Source organism: Lactuca saligna, chromosome 8, assembly GCF_052625555.1.
Source record: "Lactuca saligna cultivar CGN05327 chromosome 8, ASM5262555v1, whole genome shotgun sequence".
Taxonomy (NCBI): Eukaryota; Viridiplantae; Streptophyta; class Magnoliopsida; order Asterales; family Asteraceae; genus Lactuca; species Lactuca saligna.
In genome coordinates this window covers 262,655,906-262,669,299 of record NC_136424.1, presented here as the reverse complement: position 1 = coordinate 262,669,299, position 13,394 = coordinate 262,655,906, and positions in this window count along the sequence as shown.

The following is a 13,394-nucleotide window of genomic DNA, read 5'->3' as shown; positions in this document are numbered from 1 at the left end:
TAATATTTCTATTTGTCGTGTTCTCAAAATTCAAACTATGAAGAGGGATGCCTTAATCATAATCGAACTTTGAGAATGCAAATAATAAATATACCCTTGACTAAATTCATTTAAAATTTCTCGATCTAAGCTTTTAGATTAGAAACGAAGTATAAGATTCTCTCCTTTAATTATAGCAAAAACAACTTTTCAACCCCTGCAACTTTGCAAAGTGAAACTTTTTTTTCTATAATTAATATTGACAACTTGCAATACTTAAATAATAATCATGCTACCACCAACATGATGATTATATCCATTCCATCATAATATTTATGCTCCCACTAGCTTTGAAATGTATTTAGAAACAATCTAAACTTCTAGAAAACAACTTATTGACTTCCAAAGTTCATATTTCTAATACGATATGCTTTGAGAAGCTTTTATCTAAGCTTCTCAACCTTATACACCTTCCCTTGGATAGCTCACATGTTTGTCTAAACTATTTTAGAACTTATATTACTAAGTCCCAAATGTTCAGACTAATTGTTAAATCTTACAATTCGAACTATGAAGAGCGATGTCTTAATCATAATCGAATTTTAGAATTCAATTTACATAATTGCTATCTTTTTAAAATCTCTCTTAGTGAAAGCGTTTCCTCATAGTCATTTTCATGAAGGAGAGAAACCTTATGACACTTAGATTTTATGGTGTATGTGTTCCTATTCACGTGAATTTTCCATAACCATAATTGAAAGATAATATTTGTGAAAAATTCAAACTCTTATCGACATAACTTGTTCATTCTTAATTTCTTACCATCAAGGGTCCCACCATTGCTTCCAAGTTATCTCGCAGCTCACTTATGCCAGTAAATGTACTTTCATTGAACAAGGTGTTTGCCCTTATGCAACCTATTAAGAACTCGTAGAACTCATATGTATAGTTTACTAAATCGGAATGGCACAGAAACACGAATATGTCAACATGATGGGTTACAAACCTCAAGTCGTGTGCTAGTGTTTAATAATAGGTTTACTCTTGATTAGTTCTCAAAACTTTTCAAGATCATTTAAACTCCCACTGACCTCTTGACAAGAAAGCATTTCTTGACAAACAAATATTCAAGAGTTAGTGTAGATTCTCATCAAGACGAACACTATACACCAATTTCAAACATGCAAGAGTAAGAGAAACAATTTTTCTTCGTCACATTTGAAGAGTGTGTTAGATCTTCGTAAGATGTGTTACTCAATTCATAATCTTGGACTACGATTCTAAGACTTGATTTTGGAACGAAGTATGACCCATCCTTTTGATTTAACCATTTCAACAATTTCCGATTCCTCTTCTTAGCCATACTAGTGCACTAAGATGTCCTTAGAGGATTAATTGTGATATAGTTCTTAATCATTAAGACGATCATAAAACCCGATATAAAAGTACTCTTCCTTCTTCTTAGATTGAAGAAACTTTTATCTTTCTGTCTTATTGATTATTCTTATTCGTTCTGCCATTCATTGAAACTTTTCAATGATTCAGAATTACACTTAATCTTATAAGTATAACCACATTTACTAGACTTTTAGTAAATTATGATGAATACTCTTATTGTTATTTGTGGTGGACTTGACTAGTGCACAACATTGTGTTCTATTCCTTTAGTCCTTTACTTGACTCACATACTTGTGTGATCAAGGAATTAGTCTTAATTACCTAAGTACCAAGATTTCCATACATCACACAATGCAAGTTGTATGACTCCAAGTTTCTGTCTAATTGGAACTTGGGTGATGGAAATCTCTCATTACTTAGAAAAATTATGAAACTACCATAAATAACATAACTAAGAATCACATCCATTTATAGAAATACACAAACATCAATTTCTCACAACAATTTCATTGTAAGGATATATATAAATAAGACAAACCAAAAAATTTATTTATTCATAAAGCAGCGGAAAACACATCCTTACAATGCAAACTCAACTGAAAAACTATGTAATCAAATATTCCTAACAAATCTATCATAACTTCCTAAGCTCAAAATCTGATCTTCGAATCCATGAGATCGTGATCCATTTCTTCGTGATCAGACTCATCTTGCTCTTCCATTAAGCTTCCTCTCTTTTCTTTGATTCTGCAAAAGATTCAAATGTAATCTTATCACATTATGTATTAAGAATCAATGAATAGGAACTTCATGGAGTTAGATAGTTTATTTTACCTGAAGTAGAGCCATACTTCTTGACTCTCCCATCTCTTTGATTGTTTAGGTCCTCTGGGCAGCTTCGTAGCCAACACCCCTTCTCTTGGCAGCAAAAACAGGTGGCTTCTCCTGGAGCAACCACAAAAGCATGGTTGGTTGAATTACTAGACAAACATGCTCCATTACTTTGCCAAATCATTTCTGATTTAGTAGCAAAAATCATGTAAGTTTGGTCAATGAGAGTCGCCTCAAGATCCATCATATAATACTCTCTTATAAACTTATCATATGATTTAGGGAGTGACATAAGAACCCCATCTACAACCAATTTCTTTGGAAAAGATGCACCCAACATTGTCAACCTATCGACGTGTGATTTCATCCGTAGGACGTGAGCACACATGAATTTTCCATCTTCATGTTTCATTGCCAACAGGGCTTGAGTGATTTTGAACTTTTCAATTCTTCAATCTTGTGGGATTGCGAGAACAACAGGAGGAGGTGGAGGAAGTGAAACCAAGCTATTCCATAAGGCAGGGATCGATCTTTCACCTTTATTGTGTCACAGACTTTCACTTTGACCAGGAAAACCTTTTCCATGGGATTCGGGAAGACCACGGTTAGATTCAGACATCTACAAAACGAGAGAAAAATCAAGTTAGTTGATTGTTTGAGTCCTTAATAAATCACTCAAATGAGATATTAAGGCTAGGACCCAACACAATACTCTACAACTTGGGAGAGGGATGTTGTAACCCAAATTGCAGAACATTTGAAGGTAAGTGAATGACGATTCACTAATGTTCCACCATGAAACACGAAAAAGAGATTAGGTTTTAAATGTATTGAAAAACTTCTAGATCCTTTGAGATTCATTGCACTTTTCAATGGCATGTTTAAATCTCGATATGCCCCTCGATTTGTGACTAGGATACCGAGGATCACAAAGAAGGGTGTGAATAATGATGCAAACTTACATGGTGCCCCCAATGTTACAGTCACCTATTTAATGTGCCGGTTAACCACACACGCTCCACCGAACTACGACAAACATTGAGTCACCTTTTGCTACCTTTTCTTAGAACCCATTTAGTGTGCCGGTTAACCACACACGCCCCACTAACGTCTTCGCAAGGGTACAAAGTGTAATTTCATGGAATTGCATCAAATTCACTTTTGCCTAAAGTAACTAAGATTGAGAATTTTGTAAAAACATTTAGTTACTTTATACTTCATTATACTTTTAATGGAAAGGGTTTACCCTATCCTACCCATTCGGCTAATGACCCTCCACTAATCAAGGAAGCGGTGGGTGAGAGTGGACACCCATTAAACGGCCATTTTATAAGCCATAACTTTATACCCCCTTATAGATCGGCTTCGAGAATGAGGCATACTAACGGTAAGACTAGCATTTCAATTATATATATATATATATATATATATATATATATATATATATATATATATATATATATATATATATATATATAATGTTAGACTTTTAATTTTATATATAGTATAATGGTGTATTTTACACTTTAAAAATACTAGGTGGTCCAATTTAGTAAATTATACTATAAACCAAATTATTATGGATTTATTAAGTCTCTTTTAATCATACTCTTTAATTAATTAATAAAACCATAGGGGTGTAATTTGAACTTTTCAAAGTACTAGGGTTTTAGAATTTAAATATTACATAATTAAACTATTAATAAAAAAAATTAATTCCAAAACATGACGACAAGTTTTGAACTGTTCAAAACATTATGGTTTAACTATTTAAATTTCAAAACCTAAACTATTAAGTTGAAATTTTAAACTATGAAACCTAAAGGGCGTAAATTGAAACTTTTTCAAACTTTATCAAGAACATTCTAGATCAACAATTCAAATAAGGTAATTAACAATTAATTTTTGGTTATCTAATTTTGACCTAGTCCAATTACTTGCAAGATAATTCACCAAATAACTTAATATAATTAAACATTATCTTATAAGACAACAATTATTTGATTAATTGGCAATTATCTACTATTTTGGCAAGGATATTCACCCAAATTCAACAAAAATTGGATTTTACTAATTAAAAACTTTTATGGTAAGTATCCCAAGCCAAAACAGCAAGAAAATCGCGAGAAATACGCTGCCAGACCATTTGACTCGTTAAGTCTAGCCTGGACTCGTCGAGTTCACCATATGACTCGGCGAGTCAAACCCTACAAAGTCAAAATTTTCGATTTTCACTCATAATTCGATCAAATATGCATCAAATTCCACTACTAGAAAAACAACCTTTTACGACGCTCATTGCGCGTCGTAAAAGGCTCAGACGACGTGCAAATGCACGTCAAGGAAGACCCTGTCATAAAGAGAGACGACACGCTTTTGCGCGTAGTCTATAGATGACGCGCATTTACGATGCAGAATTACGACGTGCGTTTACGACACTCAATGTGTATCAAGGAAGGCCTTGTCATAAAGGAAGACGACACGCATTCGCGTGTCATAACCTTATGACGCGCGTGTTAATGACACGCTATGCGTATCAAGAAAGCCCATGTCAAGAAAGGTCATGTCATAAATGAAGATGACACACATTTTTGCGTATCATAATTTTAAATGTTAAAAAAAAATATTATATATAGATTTACTAATTTTCAAATTAAATAATACATTAAAAATCTCATAATACAAAATAAAATACCATAAATAACAAAGATAATTTTTTCACTAATATGTCAAATACAAATAATTAATCCAAAAGTGAGTAAATGTTATAAAAAAATGAACTCATTTATATACAATTGCATCATCTAGCTTACTATGTGCCAACAACTCTCTGTGTGTTTACTTTTGCTGGAGTCTCGTTTCCTCTAAAGCTTATAGCGATGCCAAAATATGATTTCTTGAGTTTAGTTTCAAGAACCAAAATCACCTTCAATCACCCAATTAAACTCTAATGTTGGTAGACTGAGAGTTCCAGAATCAAGATTACATCCATCACCTTCAATCGCCCAATTAAACTCTAGATCTTCTGTTGTTTGAAAGAAATTGGTTTTGTAATCTATGAACACAAAACACAAAGACCAAGGTTAACATTTGCTATATAGAAAGCACATGTGGAAACATTTTTGTTGGAAATAACTAAACAGAAACCTAAATACTAAGCAAAAAAATTATAGCAATCACCATTTAGAGCAGGATGAGGAGTCCGATCAGGCCATATGAGACCATTTAAGAAGAAATTTAAGTCATTTAGTGTATCTCCAAAGTCACCTCCATATGCCCAGTATTTGCTACCATTTGCATTTTCCTTGAGGAACCCCTGAAACCAGTTGCAAATATTTAGAACTACCCTTGCACCACATTTACAATTTTATAAAATTTAAGAGATGAGTTTCAAACCTAGTCAACCCAATCCCAAGTAAACCCTCCTTGCAAACCAAATGTGCTATCGATTGCTTCCCAATATTCATAGTGTACAACTCTTGATGGATCCTTCCCACGAATCCACTCTGAAATACATGATTTGTATCAATCAATATAAATTATAAAGTGAAAGATAACTTTGATGCAAAATAATTCGAATCATATATATATATATATATACAAGAAAGAAGCAGATGACAAGAATATACAAATGGAGTAGCTTAACAAGTCCAACCAGTCGAAATTGTCACCATTTTTCTCTTCTCAAACATCTTTACTAGAAGAATCATAACAATTACATGACCAACTTTTGTCTTCAATTCACCAAGCGAACTTATCTTCATCCATTTAGGTCGCTCCTTCAATCCAGTTAAACTATATTAATTAATTATCTATCCCCACATCTTTTAAACAAATAAACTATTTAGGCTGTGTTTGTTACATCCGACATGACAACCTTTTGGTACATCTTTTTGTCCCATTGGCATTGGAGTCAGTGTCAGTGTCAAACACAGTACCATGTTCTGTCTTGTCCTATTCAAACACTGTAGTACAAAATCATGCTATAATGTAAAGTAAAAAGTGCTAAAAAAGAATTTACTCTCAAAGCAAACATCCCAAATAGGGAAGAACCCTTTATAGCACGATCATCCTCTGGTGCTATACTATCTGGTGCGTTATTGATGAATAATCCGTACAAACCCACTGCAAATATCAGCATAACTGTCCCAGCAAGATACACATCTGCATTCAGATTTTAAAAATATAAGCAAAATTTTAAATACCTTTACTTGAAAATAATACAAACCTAAACTTAATCATGTCTTATCCCCCTTATCGCCACTCTGCTACCACTTATGGTCAACATCTTGTCGATTGATGGCACTGGAATAGGTGATTGCCAATGAAAAATCATGTGTTCTTTATTGCTTATTCATCCAACACAAAATGAAGATTCTTAAACCCAGTAAAGAAAGGAGATGAAATCAATTTTTAGGTGTCAAGCACGAAACGGAAGGCTGAAGATGAAGCCAAAAAAATGAGGTTTTAACCTGGAAAAAGGCGATGAAATCAATTTTCTTTTCATCCAAACCAATTGCTAAAGTTTTGAAGATGGATTAAGGCTTCAACCAAGAACTCAAAAAAGGAAGATGAAATCGAATGGCAAATCAAATAACAATATCCATCTTATCCTTCTCTCCGTTAACATATGACCTGCATCCACTCTAGAACGACTCTGTGCACGCTAAAAACTAATGAGAAACCAGCATATAAACCCAATGCAAAATTTAAAAATAATTTTAGAATTCAATGTAAACCTAAAAATAAAACACAAACTATTCATTTCCTTAACATAAACAATATAATTCCCCAGGTTCCAAAACCATCCTGTTTATGCACCCTTAAAAAAACCTGCGTCTTTTTTTTTTTTTTTTCATATTTTGGCAGAAACCAAAACCCGTTGTGTGGTTTCATCATCAGAAAACATAGCATTATATTAAATAATATGCTCTACAATAATATACTTCCCTCTGTTAACTGGGAAAAAGAATGATCTATTGGCCCACTCAGCAAGAAAACCCAGTGGTTGCTGCTCGAGCTTATACAGTCTCCATAAGAGCTTGAGCTTCTTGTCGTTTAACAATGGCTACCATTTCTGACCTCCTTACATCTTCTTGCATTTCATGCACTTTCATATACGCCTTTTCAGCCTCTTCCAGTGTTTTCTGTTCATTCATCATCAACATCGCTGTTCAGATATCAAAATCAAGCATTTAACAATTTGTACAAAGGCATCTGTTGGATTATAAATGAATGCTTCTTTTTTACTTAAAGGATGTCTGAAGAAGATACTCACCTTTCAAGAAACCAACATGTTTTCCTACATGAAGTTTGCTCTTCCGTCTTCTAAGTGACCGTTTTTTGCGAAGAACAATATTTGTAGCATGTTTTCTAACTCTTTTACACGGGTAACACTGCCATCAAAGTCCCATGTTAAAAAAATCGTAAAATTTATATTTTATACATACACATCTTTTTTCAAAATGGTTAATTGCATAAAAGATACATTTTTTTTACCATTTTTCGGATAAGTCCTAAGAGAAAGTTTTACAATCTATAAAACAAAAGACTAACCTAACTTTTCGTTTTTGCCTTTTTACCCGATTTACAAGTTTACATCCAGTAAAAAGAAAGATATTAGGTTTTTCTTCCGATAAAAAAATGGTCAAATATTGTCTTTTATGCAAACAACCATAAAAACACAACATTTTGATCACTTTTTAGAGGATGGAAATTAGTAAACCAGGTAAAAAGGCAAAACCAAAAAGTTAGGGACACTTTGATTCATCCAAACATAACAATAGAAACACAGAAAACAGAATTACAGATAAATTTACTAAAATAAATGAGTGTATAGAGAATTATTACATCAAGAAAGCATAGCAAGGAGCCAGCTAATGAGCTTGCAACAGCCAGTGTGCACAAAACCGGAAGTCAAATATCACCTGTTCAGTAGCAGACATGGAAACAAATGGATGTATTACAAGACTGCAAGAGAATCCATGGTCATTCATGTTCGAAATATTGTTACATTTAATATTAATAATCATAAATCTTCTCATCATAAAAACAATCAAAACAAATACTATCAAGAATATTAAATAAACATGTATCTCTCTCACCATTGGATCATTCCCACAAACATTGCTAGTAAAAACTCCTCCTGTGTACTGATGAAACCCATTAATCACCTGAAACGCCACACTCACTGGACGAACAACACCCACTGCATGCTTTAATTCATCCTCAGCACCCTATATACAAACAATCATTTAGTAATCTACACATTCATAAATTCATAACTAATTGTTGTTATCATTATTGGTATTAATACTACCATGGTGATGTTGACTGAATCAATAACTTTAACTGCAACATTTTCTGATTTGTATTTACATACACCATCTTTTCCGGTGTAAGGATAAGATTCCTCAGTGTCAAGTCCACCATTGTATTTGATGTATTCATAAGCTTGTGAAGGCAACCCACCATTGCAACCAAAGTTGTTAAAATCACGAGCACAGTCTACAAGTTGTTGTTCAGAGAAAGAAACTGATTTCCCAAAAGCTTGGGCATATGCAGCTTCAAGACCTCCAGTAGTACTGCATGCATCATCAAATCATAAACCAAGAAACCATTTCGGGGTTTTTTTGATCTTATGGAGATTTTTTGATGATGATGATAATTACCTGAATGTCCAACAAGATCCATAGGATCCTTGGTTCTTGACTGGGCTTCGTCCAATCTTGCTGCAATATATATATATATATATATATATATATATATATATATATATATATATATATGTGTGTGTGGGTGTGTGTGTGTGTATGATAATGAAAATGAATCTTGTTTGTGAAAGGAAACATGAAAGGTTAGGTAAGATCATACTGTGAGAGGAAGGACAACATAAATGAGTTTGTGGTTGCCCTTTTGGGTAGCAGAACAGTTTTTTGCAACTCCGATTTTCTGTTTGCTGAATTCTTCAAATGTCATATCAGAAAACTCAGTTTCAAACAACACAAATTATCAGCTGATATGATAACCATTGATACTGGGGCTTTTATAAATTACCTGGAGAGGAAGTGCAGGCCGAGTCAACCCAGGTTTTAGAAAATTGACAACAGGCACTTGAAATTAACAAATCAAAGTATATAAATTACCCGGAGAGGAAGTGCAGGCATACGAGTAAGGAGTAGCAGGAGATGCACATTCTGAATAACCGTTGACACTGGGGCTTTTATCAGTCAAACTAGAAGGACTAGTAAGCAAAGGTTCAGAGCCAGTGACACCATCAACCATACCATTTCTGGCTGCAGCCTCTTTATCAAGAATATCTTCAGGGTCAACCTTCTTTTTCTCATACTTGGCAAGGCCTTCCCCCCATCCAAGGTGCTGCTTCTTGGGTGGAAGAAATAAGCTGTAATGGATAAAAGAAACAAAAAAAAAATGAACTGCTAACAGCTTACAGAATCTCATGATAAAATTTCAACGTTGGAGCACATACAGAATAGAAACGGACACACATAGCAACATCAACCAGATATACCTAGTTCTGGATTGCTTGCAAGATCTCTCCTCATCACACAGTTACAGCATGGACTTCCCTTTGCAAGCAATGTGCAATTGATCACTCAAAGAGTACGTACACACATAAATGAGTTTATATTCTTTTTTACACGCTGACATTATATGAATTTGTTATATGAATGAGTTATAAAATGGTCAATAGGCGTTACACTAATGGGCATATGGCTTCAAATTCTGTTTTGATAAAAATACAAAGATGATGACGACTATTTGTTGACTATAACATGTACCTCTGAGCTCAGATTAGCTGAATCGATTGCAAATGGCCTTGTGCTTCCAGATAAAGAACCCTATACCTAAAAAATCGACTTATTTGGGGTTTTTAAATTGCATATTGCCGAGGTTACCCATGAGCAGGAACTACCATTGTTAGAAGAAGTAGAAGAAGATGAAGTGGAAGAAGAAAAGCATGTTGAGATTGAGAGTATTAAAAAGAAAAGAACGGGTCCCATTCCAATTTCGAAAGTGAACAAAACCAGAAAAGGAATCTGAAAAAATACCCGATGATCCAGAGTTAAAAGAAGTTGAAATGGAATATTGATTGTTTGAATTCGCTCAGTTATTCCGAACCCTCGCACGTACTGGGTTGAGAGAAAACGAGAGAAGCAGAAGCTTGAAAGAAAATAAAACCCTAGCACATGCTAGAGAGAAGGGAGGTGGCGATGGCTTAGGGTTTACAGAGAGACAGGAGGTAGAGAATGAAGGGAGATCTAGAGGAGAGAGTATCAGAGAGGGGGAGAGTGGATTGCAAGGATGAAAGATAGATAGAAGATAGAAAAAAAAGGCGGGTTTTCAAAATTTTGGGATTTCGTCTCCCAGTTGTCTACTAAAAACGCATTTCATTAAATTTATAAAGCGACAGGCACAGACGACGCGCGTTTAACATAAAGTGCTCTCCGTGTTTTTTTTTTTCTTGAGACACTAAATCAAGGGCACGCAATAATGCGTGGCGTAAATCCTTAAATTTTTTGGAGAGATAACACTATCTTAAGGGCACGTCCTTTTGCATATCATTAATCAGTGCGTGTCGTAAAAAGCACGTCATTAAAGGTTTGTTTTCTAGTAGTGTTCATAATGAAACAACCCTAGGCTCTGATACCATTGGAAGGTTTCGGGCACTACATCATTCCTATGTTGTATATGCAAACCCTAATGCTTTGGATATAGTTTGTCTAATGAACATGCAATTGAATCATCCAAAGCCACAAAGCCTAGATCTATCATTCTTATGGGCTTCCCCATACAATTCGTCCACTCCAACTTCTATGGAGTCCATTAGCCTATTTATGTAATTATCTAATAATTACACAATCAGTCACATATATTTAATTAATCTGTTTTAGCCACAAAATTAATTCTTAATTAATTCTTGACTAATATTAATAAAACAATATGATTTCTCCTTTAATATATTATTCTCATAATATATTAATAAATCATAATTAATCCTCTCACTCCATATTTTATCCTACAAGTTGTTATGGTGAAAGCAACCTAAAAGGACCATGCTTACAATCAGGTCAAGTACATACCAAAATAGTTATGGACTTAGACAATAATCTAATAAGGTAAACTCTCAAACATTTCGAAGAAGAAGCATAGTAGCTTTCACACCTTGTCTTTTGCTATAGTTTTAATGTTAAACAAGCAATGTTTTGAATACAATGTAAAAACTATGTTATTAATACAATGGTTGTTGTTACTTTGATTACTATTGTACATTTGTTGTGATACTGTACATGACGTCCTCCGCCCCCGAACATTTTCTCCTATCATGTTTGGGGGCGTAACAGATTGGTATCAGAGCATTGTTTATAGTGAATTAAGTATATCAACCTATAAAAGATATACAACTATAAATACAATGAGATAAAAACAACCTAACCAAGAATTATACTTTTAAAATATATTAATTGTTATGAATGTATACGTACGTGCATATATATATATATATATATATATATATATATATATATATATATATATATATATATATATATACACACACACTAGAACAAGTATCACAAGAAAAACAAAACAAAAGTATTTAGATGTTGGACACTATAGTCAAACCCAGACAGTTATGTAATCATATCTGGAATAAATATAGTCTGATCAACTATATTTATTAGAGATACGACTAACATATGTTTGGGAGTGATAGTGGTGTTGCAACAAGTCTAAAACTTACCAACTTTATATACAAAAGAATACTAGAACCAATCATAAAGTTTAAAATACTATAGGAGTATTTTATGATACTGTAACAGCCTGGAATTTCCAGGTATCTATTTTGGAATTTTTTATGAAAATTGTGAGTGGACTCGGCGAGTTGGAGCTCAAACTCGCCGAGTAGGACCGCGGATTTGGGCACGCATTTGCGTCCGGACTCGACGAGTCCAAGAGTGGACTCGGCGAGTCCACGCTGTGTGGTGAATCCCTAATTTCCGGGGTTTGAGGCCTATTTAAAGGGCCTTATGGCCGTCATTTGTGCTCACCCAACCCTTAGAGAGAAACCCGTGAGTGCTTGAACGTTTTGAGAGAGTAGGAAGCATTCTTGACCTTGTGTGTGTCATTTAGCAAAGAAGGAGAAGATTCTAGGCAAGAGGAAGCAAAGGAGGTTGCTATTTCGTGGATTAGAAGCTTAGATCATCAATCTAGAGGTATGATTTCGGTTTATCCTCTGTTTTGTGAAGTATTATGGGATCTAGGGTTTCTTATGGACATTTATGGGATGATTTGATGCCAAATAGTTCCCTTCTTGTGTTGAGGCTCTAGATCTGGATCCATAGAGGTCCAGAGAGCCTCACTCATCAAGCTTTATGTATAGCAATGGAGTTTATGACCTTGTGTTGTAGTATTTGAGTCAAAAACATCATATATGGTCATATAGAGATTGTATGTGCATCAAGATTGTGGCTTTACGTGCTAAATAAGCTTGGAAGGACTGGATTTATGGGTTAATGGACTGGATCTGACCTTATGAGCAAGTTTGAGTCATTGCATGGCACGGACTCGCCGTGTCCAAAGAACAGCATACGTAGATTTTTTAAGCACTTCCATTCTCGCACGAACAACATACGTAGATGTAACCACTCCATTACAATAGCCAACAGAGGAGTTGAGGAAGAATCAAAAAAGGGTTCATGAGGAGGATTCCGAGAAAGGACCGAATGAAGAGAAAGGCACTAGAGAGATCGTTAACGAACCTTACCCTATCAGGAGAAAACCCGAAAGTACTATATACATCACACAAGTAATTTATAAAATGATATAACTTAGTGAGTTAATGATTACACTACTCACACTATGTGTTAGGTTTATCACTTCTTTCGTAACAACAAATACTAGTACAAAAATTCATAGAATTTCGTTTAAGGGCGATAACTATTAAAAATTCATAACCTTATTCTATATAGACTTATGTTATGAATTGTTTACAAAACTATATAAAAGTCAGAACATGATACACACAATACCAAGATAACATAGTTCAAGCAACACATGAGTTATAGGCACTACTAAAGACTTACTACCGTTTCATTATTTTAAACCTTATGGTAGAAAGATCCCTTCCCGTAGACTTATAGGGTGCGATCATATCCACACTAATA